This window comes from Aythya ferina (genome assembly GCF_964211825.1).
Source record: "Aythya ferina genome assembly, chromosome: 2".
NCBI lineage: Eukaryota > Metazoa > Chordata > Aves > Anseriformes > Anatidae > Aythya > Aythya ferina.
In genome coordinates this window covers 27978174-27998179 of record NC_140297.1, presented here as the reverse complement: position 1 = coordinate 27998179, position 20006 = coordinate 27978174, and the positions used below count along the sequence as shown (strand labels likewise).

The 20006-nt window shown below is 34.9% G+C and overlaps 1 long non-coding RNA gene across 1 annotated transcript; it reads left to right on the top strand.

Moving 5' to 3' along the window:
- Positions 1-440: 440 nt before the first annotated feature.
- On the top strand, positions 441-18684 carry LOC311430984. The gene is made up of 3 exons (XR_014689156.1): positions 441-543; positions 13475-13585; positions 18365-18684. It is a non-coding gene; the product is annotated as an uncharacterized lncRNA (long non-coding RNA).
- Positions 18685-20006: the final 1322 nt, after the last annotated feature.

Here is a 20006-nt window from a genome sequence, read left to right as displayed (position 1 = left end):
TAACAGTCTTACCGTTCTCTTTATTTATGATCACAAGGACAATTTCTACAGTGATGCGTAAAGTGACATCAGGAACATTGCATTGTTACATAGTTCTCTGCTCTGTTGGATATTATTAGAGCAGCTTCAAGGAACTATTGAGCAGACAGGTATCCTTTCACCTGCGGCTACCTTTTCCTTATGAAGAAACATACACACTTTCCTTAAAAAATAAATAAATAAATAAATAAAAAGTTTCCATTAACTTAACAGAGAGTGCCTGTCAGATAAAAGCAATGGAGCTGCTGAATATGTTTTTATATATTAAAACATTTTAAGATTGAGAGTATATTACAAGTAAATGATTTAACTACATTCAGCTGTCCTGTAAGTTGTTTGTAATTACTGATTTTGCTTTTCAGATGTGCATAATAAAGTTCTCAATGTAGCTTTTTCAAATGCAGCAGCAATGCTGACTCTTCAGTACTTGATGGTTCAATCACACAGGATATCTTCATATTCAAGTGAAGCAAAAATAAAAAAGAAAAATAGAAGCAGCACAAGGTAATGCCTGGTTTTATTAATGGTTCAAATTTATTTGCTTTGTAGTGATAGTTCTGGTCTTTAAAAATTTTGGTATTTTTATTTTAATCATATCTCTTGCACTAGATAGCTTCACTATTTCAATAAATCCCTAAAACCTTTTTCATATTATGATAATTTTTCTACATGTCTAGAAAAAAGAAGTTCTAGTCAAAAGTTATATAGAAATAAGTTGTCCCAGACAAGCAAGATGCTTGCCCTACATGAAAACAAAGCAAATCTTAAGTCAGACAGAATGGTCTCAACAGGTACGCAGATCTGCAGTAATCAGACTTTTGTACCACAGCTTGTCACAGTAACACTGGAGAACCAAGGTTTTCCCAAAGAATCCATACATGTTTTCTGCAATAAAGATTCTTTTTTTCTTTGTCCTATAAAACCAAAGTATATGCATCTTTTCCCTATGTGTCTAGCTACTGATATCAAAACATATAATAATCAGTGGAGACCTTCAATTCCATTGGTAATTAACATTTAATTTCATAAGAAATATAAGGAGACAGGCTAAACCCAAAATAAAGAGAGATTCTGCCATTAGTTTTATAGTGAAATACATATATTTCCCCATGGGGTGAAATGAAGTATCAAGAAACTTTGTAGACCAGAAAATGGACGTTAGAGCTCTTCAGATGTCCTCTTATGTTGGTTGTGAAGCACAACCATTCTACAAGCACAAGATTCTACATGGTAATGAAAATAACTGCTCAAAACTAGAATTAGGATTTGACTTTAATCACCTCAGGATTTGGGGAACATATGAAGCCAATTTTCGATCTGCATTAATTTGATGCCAGGATGTATTGCATTACTAAGTATTTTTAGTGCTTATGAGAACAGATATATGACAAATGTCTTTTGTTTACCTGCAGACCATGTTTACCTGCAGACCATGCAGCATTAAATGAGTTTGAGGAGTTCATTTAATGAGGACAGAAACTAAAATGGAAAGTAAAGATAATGCAGGCTTTTAAAAGTCCTTTATTTAAACAGACTTTTCCACTTTTGTGGAAATACAAAATAGCAATTATGAAGATAGCTTTCTGCATGAAAAGCAAAGCTTTGGCTTCCTCAGGCAAGACTCAAAATTTTTTTGATCAGGTTTTAGCACAACATATCTTCTTTTAAAGAGAAAACTGCTCTTTCAACTCTCTACACTGCACAAAGATCCTGAAGCTCCAGTGTAGTGAAGTATGAATATAGGAATATGAATTAAATATATGAATATGAATTAAACAGGTAACTTCCCTTCAGTGGGCAGTATGATTTAATCTATAGGTAAATATATTTTAGAGATATATTTATCTCTAGGGCATGACCAAGCTAGAGCATGGGTCAATAAATTGAACTATAGTCTTTCAAGATTTTAGCCTGCAAGGCTAAAGGCTATTTACCTTTGAGCTAGGTGCTTTTGATGTTGGTTTTCTGATTGGAAGTCTTTGTGTAACATCTGGCAAACAGTAAGGGAGTTTCCTTTCCAACCTAATCTTCTGTGGTAAGAATTACTGCCTGAAAACTAACTTCTTATTAGCACAGATCATTGTGCTGTTTATGTCTACTTCTATTCAAGGACTAGTGTATATACTACATATACTACTACACCATGACTATTTACATGGGGGATAAAACTGTAAATCCTCACTTGGAAAATGATGGTCCATCATAAGCTTGTCTGGTCAACAGACAAGCATAATTAAGGTAAATAAAGCTCTCGGAACCTTGCAATGAGACTAACCATCCAAAGTGATTACTAAGCACATTAAAGCTTCTCTTCATTTTAGCATTGCCAGAGCTTCATCCATAATCAGTGTATCAGTATAGTCACAACATAGGGAATGGAACTATGTTAGTCCACCTAGTTCCTAATCTAAGATGTAGCCTTAGACAAAACACTCTATATAAAACATAAATATGGCCTTCCTCACTAGTCACTTTAATTGCTCTACTTTCTCATGAAATGGCTCCAGGTTCACACAATGACATTTAAATGTTGGTATTTTATGTCCAGAAACTACTAAAAGAACCAAAACGTTTAGCTTCAACCATGTATCAGCCTCCAGATTATTATGCTGGCTGAACTGAAACCTTTCCAAATATAAGTTTCCCTTTATTTTCATGATCCGTAGATCTGTAGTCCTCTCTTCTCACTCACATCAGCCTTTTGATCTCATTTAGCTGTTCTATTCATTTTACTACTAGTTCTAGGCTTGATAGCACTGGTCTGCTAGTAAAAATAACGTGGTATTGTGTCCTCAGACTAAGTAAATACTGGAGTTCTCATTTAACTAGTTTATCTGATAAATCATAGAAACTGATTATTTCCAAAGGGGGGAAATAAAAGGTGTGTGTGGGGGAAACAAAAAAAAATGCCTTTTTTTCCATTTTATCCTATGCAAAATAAATATTAATTGCCAACCTGACATACAGTACTGAATTGTACTCCAAATTATTCAACACTTTTAAGTCCACTTTTATCTATGGATGGAAGTACCAATGTTCACTACAAAATGAAATATTAAACTGTTCAGGTTTTCCTGAATGCCTTTAAAATAACATAAAATATGTCAACAATTCTAGAAATTGGGTCAATTTGACAAGGGAGTTATCAATGGAACTAAAACTTAGGAATACTTTCTCTGTGACTCTATTTACAATTTGCTACATAGAAATCAGCATTCAAACTCATAGTTGAGTTAGGACATCCTAAAAAGTTACCATTAATCAGCTAAACTGTCATAACTTCATATAAGTACTAGATCTGTGGTAAACTACACCAAGGTAATTTTAATGAGCTTAAAGTTAGACAAATTACCTCAAATGTTATTAGCCTGGACCTACTAGCAGTTACACAGCTCAGCACGGTAAATTGGTATGGAATACTTACATGCTTTTATAGTTGAGCCCTCACATTAGATATTCGTGTGATTTGTAATATTATTTTTAGAAGCGTATTTCACTGTCTTTTCCTTTTCAGTTTTATTTAGAGGAGAAAAGGAAATTCTCCAAATTAAAACTAATGTACAAAAAAAAAAAAAAAAGGAACAGCAGCTATTTAAAACAAATGAACATGTAACAAGCTTACAGCACTGTAACAGCAGGATACAGGAAAAAAAAATAATGTAAAAATAGCCACTTCAAAAAATTGTTTATTAAAGCCCTCATCTCCACAGCAGGAAACAAAAAGAAAAATACTGCAACATCCACCTTAAAAATGATTTTTTAAAAAATAAAACACCAGAGATGTACAGAAAGAATGGTTTGCCAACCATCTTAAAATAAATTTATTCAACTGTGTCCCAGCAGGAAATGCTATAAAAAAATAAAAATGAAAATAAAATTTCCACTGTGCAAAAATAAGTAAATAAAAATGTTTTAAAACAAGGAAAAACAAGTCCTTTTAGAATGATTTTTAAAAGCTTGAATTGTGTTAGTGAATTATGAAGACTATGCTAGTCACCAGAGTTTTCATTCTGCATAATGTTGTACATCTTGGCCCCATTCAATAAGTATGTCTGCCATGTATTTAAGCAGAAGCACATGAGAGATCCCTGCTATATCAAATTTAAATTTCAGTGATATCACCATCTTTCATAACTGATCTGTCTAACTGGTATTTTAAATTATGTTATAATATATTCTTGCAAGCATGTTCTCAAGAGGGTGACAGAACTGTTCTAAAAGTTTGTTTTCCAACCCAATGATGATTTCTACTGGGAATCCAGACATCTCGTGCAGTATGTTTCAGTTGTCCTTGTGTATGAGTGTGGTACTCAAAGATCCACGGAAGCACACTATGTTTAAAAAAGCCAAATACTGCCTAATGACCAGGTGGGAGTTGCCAGGGCTTGATTCTACCATTACAACATTGTGTTATTCCACTGACTTCAGCAAGGTTGGTTCTGACATATAGTGGTAGAAGCGACAACAGTCAGTCTTTTACTTATGAACCTGGCTTTGTCATTGACTGTAAATTTGGATATCTACATAAACCTCCTAGCTCATGCTTTACTTATTTTTTACAAATAAGCAACAAAAAACTACTATTCCACCACACAAAGATGGGTCATTTAGGATCTCTGTTATAGGCCATTGCTTCATGCACACAGAAAGTGACCCTCGGGTACAAATACTCAAGCTCTTAAGTCTCTCACCAAGTTTTTTTTCCCACCAGTGTGAGGTAGGTTTCTCAGCCTAGAGAACTCCTTCGCTATCTGGATTGCCTGAAGTCTCACCAGCATTTTAGAACAGCAAAGGATGCAGTGTTTCTGCTGTTTTCCAGCAGACATAAATCAGTTACCTGCTTTATCCATGCCAAACCTTGGAAATCCACTATGGCTACTGCTGCTGTACAAATAGAAAAGTTAGACTCCATGACTTTTCCCAGCAATACTCATTTCTCCTCCAACATCTGTCAGGCCTTCTGTGGTAGTAAGACCAGGAAGCCTTACAATTAGACATCTTTCTCTGATATTTATTTTACGTTTCCCTGCCTTTGCTCATTGGGGTCAGGAGCAGTCAAGCCCTGGCCTCTCAGTCTTGATGTGGCTCAGACAATTTTGACCACACTGATAAAGAGCTCTCATCTATTTATGTGCATAAAAAGGACTAAAAAAATGACCTTAACTGTATTTATAGTCTTAGCAATAATGATGAGCTGAGAATTGAACCTACTAAGTGGCATTATTGTAAAAGCATGGAAGATAAACTCCCATTATATACAGTAAATATCTCCATGAATATAAATAGATATATGTGTATATATATAAACACAGAGGGCAAAGGAACTAAAAGAAAGATGAATCTCAACTGAAATGTATTCTGTGTCAATGTGGTTATTATAACATATACGTCCCTCAAATTAAAACATTTCACTACTTTAGAGAAAATTAACATAAACACAGTGAACGTCTTAGGGAATGACTGTATAAAAAAATCAAGTAAAGCTCTTATTTGCATGAATAATTAATTCAGGATTGGGCCCAAAGCTTTTTATTTATTTTTCTTTCTCCTGTATAATTCAATAAATAGAATAGTGAAGTTAAAAAAAAAAAAAAGTATTAAATGAGATGTGGTTGCTCACTTCCTTTGACAAAGGAAGAAAATGTTACAGTTGAGATGTGTGAAATTGGACTTCAGTATCTCTTTATGATCTCAAATGACCAGAACACTAGAAATAAAGTTGGTGTTGCTGCTTCAGTAGATTACTTGTGTGAATGGTGATTAGAGCTAAGGAACTAATTCCTAGCAAATTATTTATTAAATTAATTTCCTAGCAAAGTATTTATTAAATTAATTACATCATTTCTTATGTCCATGATTTATCTGTGAATAGCCAGTGATTCTCACTCTCCAATCAGGATTGTTTAAAGGTATTATCAATGAGTACATGTTGATCTAAAAGATATTCATAAACAGCTTTTCAAAGCTCACACCTTGCCTGAAGCTAATGACTGTCTCCCAGAATTTTTTAGGTAGCAGATATATCAATAGAACCTTTTCTCACTAAATTTTGTAGAACATCTTAGAGAAAACATATGAGCTCTTTCTTTCAAATAAAGACTGGCTGGCTGAAAATGAAGTTCTTTATTCTAACTGTGGGAAACAGACTTAACATCAGCTTTGGCGAGAAAACTTAAGAAATTTAACAAAGTGATTTTCTCAACCAATTTCTACTTGAAATTCAGTCACTTAGAGGCAGTGTAGAAAGAAAACAACAGAGCTGATAACTTACCCTTCAAATTATTATTTTCTCTGGCATATCCTAGTTTAACTGTAGCATGGTAAGGCTTCAATAAATAGCAGTTGCAAGCTTGTAGATATCAGCTATGTATGAAAACTATTCCATATTGCTCATGTATTCTGTTTTCAATGACTCTGTGTCTATATGAAAGTGTTTGCAGTGACACTGAATGGTATGGCTTGCAAAATTAGCCACATATATATATATATATATATATATATATATATATATATATATATATAATTATTATTTTTTCCCTGTATTTGTTTTCCCTATGTTAATACCAAGATTCAGCACAGTAACTTTTACTGAGGATACTGAAGATAATATCTATACTATTAGGTGGATTAAGCCAAAAAAGACATCCATATTTCTTCAACAACTTCCTACTCACAAATCTAATATATATCTGCCTATTGTACTATTGCAAGAGATTGGTAACTGACTAGTAAGGTAATATTCATATTTGATATCATTTGTTTTTTTTTTTTAAAACAAGGTAGGATCCTTAACACAAGGAAAATTTCATAGTATTTGAGGTATTTAGAGCTTCATTTATAATACTTCATAACTCACTGAAAATACTGGACATATCTTTTAGATGTGTTCCATATTTTCACTGTTGTGCAGTACTGAGTACTCTTTCCCACAGTGATTTTGAAAAAGGAAAATATAGTAGTTTATAATAAGTTTCTTATTATTTTTGAGTTTTTTTAATAACTGCATTCAGGAGATACTAGTTCTCCTTTTAAAGGAAAATTCTTTTTTGGAAATATTAAAAATCATTTGTCTAAGAAGTTTAATAAAATTCCTATATAAAGAACTTCTTATATTAATATGCGTATTTTATGCCACTTCAGCTATAGTTCTATCTTTAATTTCGTATAAGCTATTTGGAGTTGATTAACTAGCATATAATCTCTGCCAGCCAAATACATGAAAAGTTGGTGGTGTATTTTTAATCATCTATATTCAGAGCTGGAAATTAATTTTACTTTGATTTTTTTTTAAAAAAACATCTCCTGATTAAAACTTAAGCAGTCAAACATCTCAGGCATTTAACTTCAATGTTGTGTCCTCCTCTATCAGAACAAAATTGGGCATTTTCCTATACACAATAGAGGAAAAAAAGCAATTACTATCAATCAGTGACTAAGCAACAGATTGGAGTATTTAGAAAGACTCATTCATACACAGATTTGCAGCAGTGTTCAGCTCTTCTGATTAGATTCCATAGATTTTAAATTGTAGCTAATTAGGCTGTCATAGGTTCATTAATGGCTCTACTGATTCAGCACTCCCTCACCTGCATGCATATTAAAGCTCATTAGCTCCCTTGTCTAAAATACCACCTGCATTAATTGCTGCTGATGCACTAGGACTCTTCAGAAGGCTCTTCTGACAACTAGTCTACCTGCTTGTAATACCCATTGCCCCCAGAGCTCTTTGGGAGAGCTAACACACAAAGTTCATAGTGTTTCACACATTGTAATGCTGCAGCTGTTGTGAGGGCAGTCAAGCCTGTTTTCTGCTTAACAGCAGAAAATAAATAATTAGCAATGCCTATACTGTAATGCTTACTATAGGAACAGTTTATTTTCTCTGGAGTCTCACTACTGTTAGCAACCTAACAATTTCATGTACTAACAAAGTGGTAGGGGGGATCCAAACAGATTATGACCAGGAAGAAAAAATGACCCGAAGTTAGAACAGGACTGATGTTCTCTAACCTCCTTAGATTAAATGTTTGGTTGGTTACTTACTGCAAAGACAATGGATCAGGCCTGTGACACAGGTAGTTCTTACTAATCCTGTAGTCCTTTGTTTTATGTGTGTGTTCTGAAACATATTCAGGTACTAGATTCATGGATGAGTGACAGGGCAAAGCTGGAAGAGTCTGGTAGCTACAGAGGAAGATGGGTGAAAGAAACAGTTCTTACTGTCTCATGGTTTCCAGGTGTTTACAAGGAGAGACACACCAGTAGGCTAATGTGATGTAAATTCAAAACATTACTGGCAGCAACTTGCCTTGCTGAAAGCATGTTAAATTGTATAAAATGTCTTGTCTTCTCACTGAGAGTTTTGGGGTAAATGATGGCAACCTTTCAAAAAAAGCGTCCCTGGGTATAATTTTATCTTCAATTTAAGTGTACTGAGAAAGTTTTATCATTATTGTCTCCCTGCAATTATTTCTTATTGCAAAGTCATATTTCATATTCATATTTTCATACATACTTGTGTCATCAATCCCCAGTCTCTTTTTTTCACACTTCTCAATATCAAACTAAATTAATAGCAATACCTTGAAATTAAATATTTTCATTTTTAAAATATTAAAATAATAATTGATTTTTTACATTTTATTTCTCAGTGAATTTACACAGACACTTATGTATGAATACAGAAGCATCTACATCCCCCCAAATTTGTGTGTATATTACAACAATCAGCGAATTCACAAAATATCACTTGACTTTCCAAATGATTTATGTTCACTGTAGGTTTTTTTTTTTTTTTTTTTATCTTTTTGAGAAGGAACCATTATTGCACTTTTTTTTCCCTTGGAACTATTCAAAATCTTTCCTGAAATTTGTTATCTTTTACAAAGTTTTGAGTAAGATACTTGGAAGAAGGACAAGTGGTGAAAACTCTGTTTCATAGTCATAATTGTATATTTACCACAAAAATTGTCATTCCAGGTTTATTTCAATACTGAAAACAATTGATGGAATGGAGAATCCCAGTGTAGAAAAGTTAAGTCCTGTTTTTGTAGGAATCAGTGTCATAACACTGACTTAAATGATTAGTGATGCCTCAAATAAATAGTAAAATAGAGAAATACAACTTTACAATACAACTTTGAAACTCTTCCTCCAGCACTGAGTTCTTAACAATCCTTTTAAAAATGCCCCCCCCCTTAAAAAAAAAAAAAAATAATAATTTCTGTGTCCCTTCCATCATGCTTTCCTCATTTTTCTGAAGCATTTTCTAGCACTATCTGAGTAAATTTCCAGTTTACCCAACAACAGGTACTGCAGTAGTAGGAAGACAGAACACAGAACAGTTACAGCTTCCACAGATCTCTTTCTCTCTTCTTATTGCTGGAAACATTCAGTATTTCATGACACATATCACAGTTTCGGTTATGAATCTGTCAATGTCCTGTTACATTTATTTTTCCTTGGTTGCAGAAAAGAAAGAACAAAGTATTATTTAGTTCAACCTTCCATAGTCCACCTTGGTTGAAGTCTTGAGTGAGTGAGGTTACAGAAAAAAAAATAAAAATCCATGTTGTTAGTATAATTTTGTTATGATCAAAGGCAGCATCCATACTTATAATAGACTGTCACCATGGTGAAAAATGAATACTTCAGAAAATGTTCCAGCCCATTAGGGGTTAGTGTAATGGGAATCTAGATAGGCAAGTTAAGATGTAGGGATAATATTAAGCTTACCACTGAATTCTGATCAATACTTTGATCTTGTAAGTCTGAAAGACAGCCAGACAAGAAAGAAGCCACTGTATCAACAGCAGGTGGCCTAAAAATATCTAGAATGTGCACTGAGGCACAGACAGATGGAACCAGTAGAGCAAACCCACCGCTGATGTTTAGAGTCATTTTGGCAAAGCCCAAGATACATTCCCTTCCTCCCACCTGTGTAACTGCTGACAGATGTCAGAAGATCTGGAACAAGGAAATAAGAGTGCACCTCCCCACCTCTTCCCAGCTTTTTCATCCCCTTTTGTTCTGCAGAGCTCCAGGGTGTGACAGGAAGGTTTCAGACTAAAGAACTCCATGTAGGGCAAATTTTTATCCTTCTCAAGGCAATGGTGAGTCAGAAATTGAATGCTTATACTGTATTTTCCTGTAAGCTTTGCTTCTTCCATTCCCTTTTTAAACTAAATGCACTCATGGACTGAAAGAAAAAGTATTGGCTCATAATCTTTAAACTGTTCTTTAAAACCAAGCTGTATTCCAGAGGTAATCAAGTTTACTAATTTCTTTAGATGATATTTTTCACTTTAGTCTGGAACACAAATGATCTTTATTTAGATCTGTTACATCACAAGAGAATTCCTGTAAGGGAAGCACACAGAGGCTTCCAACACTGCACAAAGAAGAACAAAACATATGTTTTGTAAGCACGTACAGGATCAGATTATCACCCAGTACTATACCAGTAAGGCAGGTTGTTGGTAAAAATATATTTCTTAGACACTAAATAGATTACCATGTGATATCCCACACAAATATTTTTCTGTGCAAACTGCAGAAGTATTTAGTCATGCTGAACAGGTCTATTTTCCTCCTCTCATGCAGTTACACAAAACATCCTTGTGTTTTGGACAGTGACAGTTGTAAGGATCAAAGTTTTCCTTTTTTTGTCCAAATGTCTGTCTCTAAGCATTCCAAAATATATGTTGGGGAAAAGAGAAAAATCAGAGACTCTCCAGAAAGACAAGATGCAGCTTTTCTTTACACTTTTTCCCATACAGTGCGTGCTAAAACCTGTCCCTAAACCTGAGAGCAGTTATTACTTTCTGCTTACAGAGTCACAAAGAAGAGCCACTGGCTGCCAGCCAGTAAGCAAGGTGGCTTCCTGCCAGCTGTCCTGCCAACACCAGAGCTGCTCTGCAGTGACAGAGTGGATGTGCATGATCTGCACCAATGTTTTTGATATAATCCTGTTTGTGCAGCTTACTGTAGGTCCTAACTTTCACCTCATCTGCATCAGGTATCTTTGTCCAAAGTATCAACATCAGGAAATATTGTCATTGTTCATTATTGTCAGTGGGAACTGGCTTTGGATTAGATGTGCAAATTTTGCACTCTATTGGAGATATATATTTTTCTCCATCATTATTCTTGGGATAGAAATAGAATATAAGGACCTTACATTTTGGTCTTGTTTGGTACACTGTTCAGCCAGAATATCTAAAGAAAATCACAGTTCATAGACTCAGGTATGAACTAGCTTTAATACACATTATACTTCTATGTTTACATTTAAATAAGCTAGAAATGCCCCTGCTTTTCTTTTCTTAAAATGTTTTATCCATTTATCTTTGAAACTGCTATGTTAGCAGGAAATGATCCTCTCAAGTTATTGCTGCAGTGTCTTTTATTAGTCTTACACAAAAGGCAGTGCACAGTGCCTTTGAGACCTTGAAGAAACCCAACAAAAAGGACAGGCCTTTGAAGTCTAAAATACATGTATAATCTACTTTTACTTAGTCTAACAGAAGAACCATATTTACCATGCTCATGTCATTATGGATTTTAGTTTTTTGTTCTGAGTACAAGGTGTATGATAGTCTGGAGATTATCAATTTGGGATACATTTGAAAGTTGACTTTGATCTCCTTAAAGCTATCAATCTCAGCTTTGGAAGGAACAAAGAGATAAGAGAAACTAGAAACTTAATTTGCATCTGATACCTCTGGAAAAAAAAAATAGCAGAGAAAACAGGGAACTATATAACTAAAAAGCCAAAAGTCTTGCTCTGTTCACCGCAGGGTCTTTGTAAAATTGCTTGTTTTATAGCTAGAGAGACATCCAACAGACTGTAGTGAGATAAAAAACAGTAACTCAATTATTGCCATGGGCAGCTGTATTCTTTATATGGCTCGTAAAACTAGGATTTGTTTTTAATGATGAACTAGAACCTGTATCTTCTGCAAAATATAAGCCAGAAGCCACACAATAAGGGCATTTATTTAGACTTCAGAAAGAAGTCAGATAAAAACTGGATGTTAATTATAGAAGAGAATACAGGAATAGCAGTGTTAAGAGCTCTGTTTGAAAGTCTTGTTTGATGATTTTTCTTTTGAATCAATTTCATCCACTGTCTTATCACATCACGCCACATCTTCAATGATGATTCAAGTCCTTCCACCTCACAAATACTGCTTGTCTTTGTTCCCGTTATCAATATGAATGAAGTACCCTAACAGAATGGGTCAGAAAAGCCACTGCCCTTTCCTTGTGTAATTATTTCCTGAAAAAAGAAAAAAAGCAAACCACCTTTCTTATGTTGTCTGCAAGGAAATGACCAGGTCAACATACACTTCTTCAACCTTGCCAACTCTAACATAAAAAAAAAAATACGTGTGTACATTGGAAAACAGTGCCAAATACGTAGCACAGCTGAATGCTTTACTGCACACAATTCTCCCCTAAAGAATAAGTAAGAGACATTTGAAGGAGATGCCAGTAGTGACATTTAATACAAAGGGGTGGGCAACTTTCCTTTAAGGTACTCACCAGAGTCTTCAAATGCCTGAATGACTGCAAAACACATACTCCACATAGCTGAGAGAATAGAGGGCTCTGGGGATAGACTGTGGCTGGATATACAGCATCAGTTCACCAGTGAGTTTACAATCCCACAGGGGGAATGGGCTGGAGCAGAACTAAACTCTGGGGTGATGTGGTGTAGCCAGCCTGCCTCATTACATCAGCTCCAGCCACTTCCTTCTGCACTAGACTGCCTTGTTGTCCACAGCTTGAAAAGAAAAGTAGGATGAGTCTTCATTTCACTGTGTATGGAAACACCGATGGCCAGAAGCTATAGCTGTCTGTGTCTATATTTCTGCCAGATAGTCTTACAGTGTGATGATTTCAGTCTGAGAACCAATGAATGGAATGGAATAGACTTTCATCAGGTTAATGATAATTTGGTTAATGATAATTAACCAAATAGAGACAGAAGATAGGGAAGAATAGAGGAAAAAGACTGAGCAAATTCTTCCTTAAGAAAGAAGTCATTCATCAGGGGACTGATTCAAACCCTATGAAAGCTGATGGAAAGCCCTGAAGTAACATAAAGATTTGCTTCAAATTAATAGTAGGTTTTGTCTTGAAAATGCAAGACTTCAAGCCCAGTAAATGTCCTTTTATTTCTGGCTCACAGACATAATGTTTATTTCTTTACTTGGCATTGAATATTTATCTGAGATCTATAGTGTTATAGGTTATAAGAAAATAAAACCTGATAATTGTAGACAGACAAAAACAGTGAGTTACTGACCTCCTTCCTAGATAGAATAAATAAAGGGTAGCTTCCATTGGTGACTAAAGTACTTGATTCTGATTAGTTTATTCATCTTTCCTGACCTTTTTTTTTTTTTTATTCTTATGTTTTGTTTTCCAGTACACCTCTCTCCTCAAGCTTCAGTAAACCAGAGCTGAACTAGCCCAGCAGGCAGCCTTTTAGTTTGAACAGTCATAGAAACAGGAAGGATGCACTGCAGCAGAAAATTAGGTAAGCTTTATTCACACCCCCTGTAATAAAACAGATTACCCACCACAGGGACTAAAATGTGTGGACCAGACCTCCCAGAATGAAAACACATGCATCTCCAATAGGAATTAAATATTCTCTTTCAGGGAAACTCCTCCTTTCCCAGTTCTTGTGTCAAGGATGATAAAGTATATCATAGATTTATTGAGACTAGCTCTACACTTGTGTAAGGAAAGGAAAAGGACACAAAAAATGCTTCTGCTCTTGTGACGCTGCAGCATAGCCATACTGAGAGTTGTTAAGATTGCAAAGACTGCTAGGAGCTAATGCTGGCATTACTTTGCCACATCAGACTGTGTCAGGAAAAGAAGGGGTTTATGACCACTTAACCTGATGTCCTCTGATAAAACAATCAGGGACAAATATGCCTTTTGTAATTTTTGCAGTTTCCTGGAAGATAGGGAAAACATCATTTATTTCTTACTAGAAAATTTAACACAAGCTTTACATGAAGTGCTATTATGGTTCTACTTGTCTGGAAATACTGTATAGATGCCCTTGAATCTTAAGTTCAGTGAAACTTGTGATATAGTGGCAGTGATTTGATTTAGTTCCTTCTTTTATGTTTCTGTACAGTTGGCATTTCAAGAAGTTATGCATTTATAGAGAGCTATTTTGGAAACCTGAAATAATATGCCGAAAAACACACACTGAAAATGGAAACATAAAAAAAGAGTTTCCATTATACTGCGGTATCCTACTTCTACAAAACTTATTCTCACCATTCCTCCATAGTTAATTGAACCTAAATGTTTGCAATTACATTTAATAATGAAAGTATCTTTGTGCTTCACAACTTTTTTTAAAATACTGGCAAGTAAATTTCTCTCCACAAAAATAGACTAGAGATTATGCATTAGGTGAACCTTTGTTACAAATCATATCTCTAGTGATCTAGAGATCACTATCTCTAGTTCTATATGGAAAACACAATATAAAAATAATAGTAATAGTCATGATGATGAAGAACACAAGGAAGAAAAGTTAAAATGCAAGCCCAAAAGCTAGATAGATTGTTCTGGATGTTTAGCAATGCCATTTGAAATATTTTTTCCTCTTTTTGAAGTCAATGCTTGTGAGATATTATCATCTCCTGATTGTGAAATCTGATGTGATCATATTCTGATTAGTTGGATCACTGCTTCCACCACACCCAAAAAAAAAAAAAAAAAAGGCACTTATCACATTGCTATCTTTTTTTCTTTTTTTTTTTGGGTCGATTCAGCAAACTATGTGTGTAGAATTAAACGATAATGAAGAATGACTGATACCTTCCTTGATAATCCCTTATAGGACTGATTAATATTATGAAAAAAATCTTGGTTTTGTCTTAGATAAAGTGGTTTTGTAGTCAAACAGAAGAACTCAAGTTTTTACAGAGTATCTGTACAGCACTTTTACCAGTGCTGAAAACACTACTGCTATTTCTTTTAAAAGGGGGGAAAATGTATTATTTCTTCTGTATACGGTGTCACATCTGTCCTGAGATGTTACATCCCTATCTCCTCTTGTGGTCTGAGTACTGTAACTTTATTTTGTAAAAAACATTTGCTTTCATATTCATAAAAAATGACTATTCTATTCCTTATTCATTCTCATGTTGTAAAGGCAGTTAAAGGCTACAGTGATGATGAGTCCTTTATGCTGGATACGAAATGAACATTTAATAATATTTGTACAGATTTGACTATCTTCCAAATTTCAGTGCAGTCAGAGTAGAAGATAAAACTTCTGTCACTAGATATATAAGAAAACTTTTATAAAGCAATTTGCATCAAAAAATTCGGGCTCTGTGAGACTTAGTAGTATGCAAAGTGGCAGTTGTTTCTTCTAAGATTTTCAGCTAGTTTTCAGAAGAAGGCAATAGGTGTATATTGCTGATGAAGATGCAGCATTTCAGTGAGTATGTGAGCTGAACCATTACATCTTTGTGGTTCATCCATCACCACACGACACCTGAAACCTTGATAAATCATCATTTATTTCTAACTTAGTTTATGCATGATTTTTTTTTTTTCAGTGTATCATACTTTGTTATGGATGCTAATTTTCAAGTGTGTAAAAAGCAGATTATTTTATGTAGGTGGAGTCAGAGAAGCTATTAGTAATGTGAGATTTGAAGACTTTCACATCAAAGCTACCCATTCAACTTGGGATCAGATTAGACAAAACTGAAGTTATGGCAATACAAAGTTTTTGTTGTTGTTGTTTGTTTTGTTTGTTTTGATTATCTACACAGTACATTTCTTATCCCCATTCAGTTCCCAGAACGCAGCTCCTCTTGTAACAAAGAAAAAGCATATGTAACTTTCTCACCCTGTTGATGGCAAAAATTTAGGGGAAAGGATCATAGGCAAAAAATGCATCATAGGCATAAAAGTTTCTGGAAGTCAGAACACGCATAACAGAGAAAATCTGAATACATTTCATAAAAGACATGCACTATACATTTAATCCATACTGCAGTCCAAGCTTGTATGTCCATAGTCTGTATCCAAATGATACAATGACTGCAACCAAAACTCTAGGAGTGCATGTACTCTGATCTCAAAGAGATGTATTATTTCAGGTTTTACATAAGGCTCACGTAATTAAAAACAAGACATCAGAGATGGAAGGCCTACAAGAATAAAATTGATACCCTACTCATATAGAAACCAGTTGTGGATGGGTCGAAAACATTGATATATTGCATAGGGATAAGTTCTAAGTTTTTATAAAAATACAGATTCTGCTTGATTCAGTAAATGCCATTTAGCTGACCATGGTGGGAGTCAGAAGAGAAATAAATCCTGAAGACGAGAAACTAGGAATATCCTTTTGGTCAGGAAAGGCATGCCACGATCACCCGTGCAAAGCAGAATCCCACCAGCATAAAACTAGACAGATAAATTATAGTGAGTATTGAAACTTAAAATCCGTTACATGACCAAGGCCACAGGGAAAATGCTGATCAGAATGGTTAGGTTTTCTGCATGGTAGTACCATGTTTCAACGAACACAAAGAGTGAAATGCAATGATAAAAGCAGGAAACGATTAGGAAGTAAGAGTGCTAGTGGTTTGGAAGGGCATTTTTCACAACCATTCAGGAAAAAGTAACACAAAAGTAGAAAAAATAAGCTTATTAACTAAAAATATCTGAGGGCCTGTCATTCTGTCTCAGCAAATTTACACGTGATAACAACTGAAATCTAAGTTATCTTATGCTAGAATTTCCAAGCATATGCCATATAATTTTTTCATAAGACAGCTCTAGTTTGCGAGTGTGGAGAGCTTAATAAAAAGGCAGCTTTCAATGTTCATAGAAAATAAGGTTTGTTTCACAATGGAGTACTTCCAAACAACAATAAAAATGTATTTAGCCATTCAGATTTATTTTAACATACACTGAAGAATTCCTACATATACTGTGGCTTCTTTTTAAACCTCGCTACCATAAAAATCAATACATTTCAGGAATTGCCTGTAGGTTCACACCAGCCTGGTAGCAGCATATGTTTTCATTACACCAGACTAACATAATTACTGCTATAATACATATTCCCAAAATAATTCTCTTTCCCCATCTCCATTTTCCTTTACAAGTTAAAGTTAGTAGCAAATCTCAGACTCTACATATAGAGAAGGAAGTGTTTAAAAGGATGATAGCTCTCTTAAGCAAAGCAAAAAGAATAAAGAGGAAGCTCCAAGTGAGCTGACAGAGTCAGGCAAGTGCATGACGCTTGATCAATGCTTTTCATTGTCACAGACATTCCTTAGGGAAATTTTCCATTGCAGATGTCATATACTAAATGAAGTGGAACAGAATTAATACAGAACCTGCAAAACTAGCAATGAAGTTTTCAGTGTGGCAGTTCTTTGTTGTTCTTCTCCTACAACTACTCTTTAAATTGACTACATTTAGGAATGAATTGATACAGCCTAGCTTTGAGCCTTTGATATTTAAACTGCTTGTGATCTCAAGCATACATCACAACATTGATTTGTTTTTAAGAACATATTGCAATGTATCTATGTAAAACATTGATACTGTATGGTAGCAAGACAAACCCTTTTATTTTAGTCCTTCTTTGTGGTCTTTTTGAACCTAATGTGGGAGGTGGGTGGAAGAGAACAATGATGTAGAAACGCTACAAATTGTGCATGAAGAAAAGGGAATTGTGTAAATTTCATCTACAGGTATCCTTCTGGTCAAAAACAGGTGAAAAAAATCCTTCAGATAATTGTCATAGAAATTTAATATCTTAGTCAATATCAGCAGAGTATCCATAACAAGAAGGAATAATGCCATCAACAGTTCATGTAAGTAATAAAGGTGATAGGATTTTTTTACATTAGATTATTGTGTCAAATGTATCATCTTGGTCATGATCCCTTACTTTTGTGATTATTGCCTCCCTTGTTGCACATGGTGGCAAAAGAGATTCTGATAGAATACTGGATAACAGCAAAGTATATTCTTTATATACTCCTTCACACAAGGAGATAGTCATATTTTGTGTGTGGAATTAAAATACTTAGCAATCATTTTCCACATTCACGCTGCACTAAGCCCTTCTTTTTTCCTCCCTTTTTAACAGGATATTTTACTCATTTCTAATTCTGCTTAGGACCCACTTTAGTAATACTTTCTGCCTTAGATTAATTACCCTGATCTAATTCATTTAGTGGAGGACAGCTGTGGTACGTGGGTTGCCCACTGATGTATTGTGTTAAATGACGCCCATCTGTCATTGCAGCATATCAGCATGGATTCAGTGTCATCCACTTCATTGGCTCTGCTGAGACGTGAAGTACAGCTACAATGTTTACCACTGTTGTTAATTTAATATCTACACCTTTAATAACCTGACTGCTGTCATTCGCTGAACAATGATACATGATGGCCAGTGAACAGCCAGATAGAAGACATTAACTTGACTGCATAGTATACCATTTGGTACAGTTAATTAGAGCACTTCTAGGCAAACTTACTGTTGTGGGTCTTGTAGGGCATTCTCATGCAGAAATGACTTATTGAAAATAAAGGTAAAAATAATCCCTGTTAACATTGCTACTGATGAGTATTATTACTACCCCACTCTCTTGACTCAGAAATGGTAATTTTTTGTAATAGCTGTATTATCTTACTTACCACTGATCAGTCTCCTACACTTTTCACTAGCTGCTTCCTATCTCTCTGCAGTTCTTTCTCTTTTCCTTTCCATCTCTGAAAAAGAAAAATAGTTAGAGGTAGCACACCTAAAAACACAGTCTTACTTCAGCCAAGTGGTTTATATGTATTTATCCAAAACCGGTGTGGGTTTCTCAATGCACATATATTGTGTCCAGTCACTGATCCTTTAATGAATGCGAAGAAGTAACCCATTCACAGTGTTCTGTTTTCTTTCAAAAGGTTCTATATGTTGTTTTATTTCTGAATGGAAAAGATAATAAAAGGAAAAAAAAAAAAAAAAAAAAACAGAAAAACAAGTACATATGGAAAAAAAAGTATGATGTGCTCTTAACCCGTATTTCTACAGGCAAAAATAGACACACACACAACACCACACTATGATTATAATTTTCAGGGAGCTGGGGAAGCCTGTATGATTGCCTGCAGCTGGTAGTGTGTGATTACTGTTTTAAGACTCTTGGCCGTGTGCCTCAAGCACATTCAGCTTTGGAACCTGTTACACAAGCACGAAAAACTCAGGACTCACACAAAATAATTTGTAATATTATTCTTAGAAGGAGCTTGTTGAGTCCTTCGCTTTTCTCTTTTAGGAAGGCCTAACCTGGAAGGGGGCCTCTGCGGTCACAGGACAGAAACTATTCTTCCATTTTTTTTTTTTTTTTATTCAATTTTAGATTACCCATCAGTAGAAGAATTTACTAGGAGATTTAGGAGTCATTACAGAAGGTATGTGTTAGGTGAGACACACACACACCCCGCCCATACTCCCAGACTTGGTTAAGAACCTGGAAGCTTCTGTAGACAATTATTAAGAGTTATGTGCTGTAGTCAATGCTGCAGAAAAAATTAATATGACTACAATAAAATTTAGCTACTTTTGATTATTTAGGCTGAATGACCCATTTACATTTCAATTAAGGCAGTTTTAAGAATGAATCAGAAACATAGAATAAAATCATACCGTATGAAGACCTGCAACAAGAAGCCTGGGGAGGCAACAGAGGAGGCTTAGAAAGCACTTAAAGAGTAGCTTTAACCCATTCATGAAACAAAGGCATGGGTCCCTATTTCCCCATATTTAAATAAAGTAAGCTCAATGTTTTCCTGTGGAAGTTGCTTTCCCCTAATTTTCAAGAGTTGCTTCATCATTTTTCTGAAAAATAGTGCAGTAATATTAGCAATGGTCAAGGATTCATGATACTGTC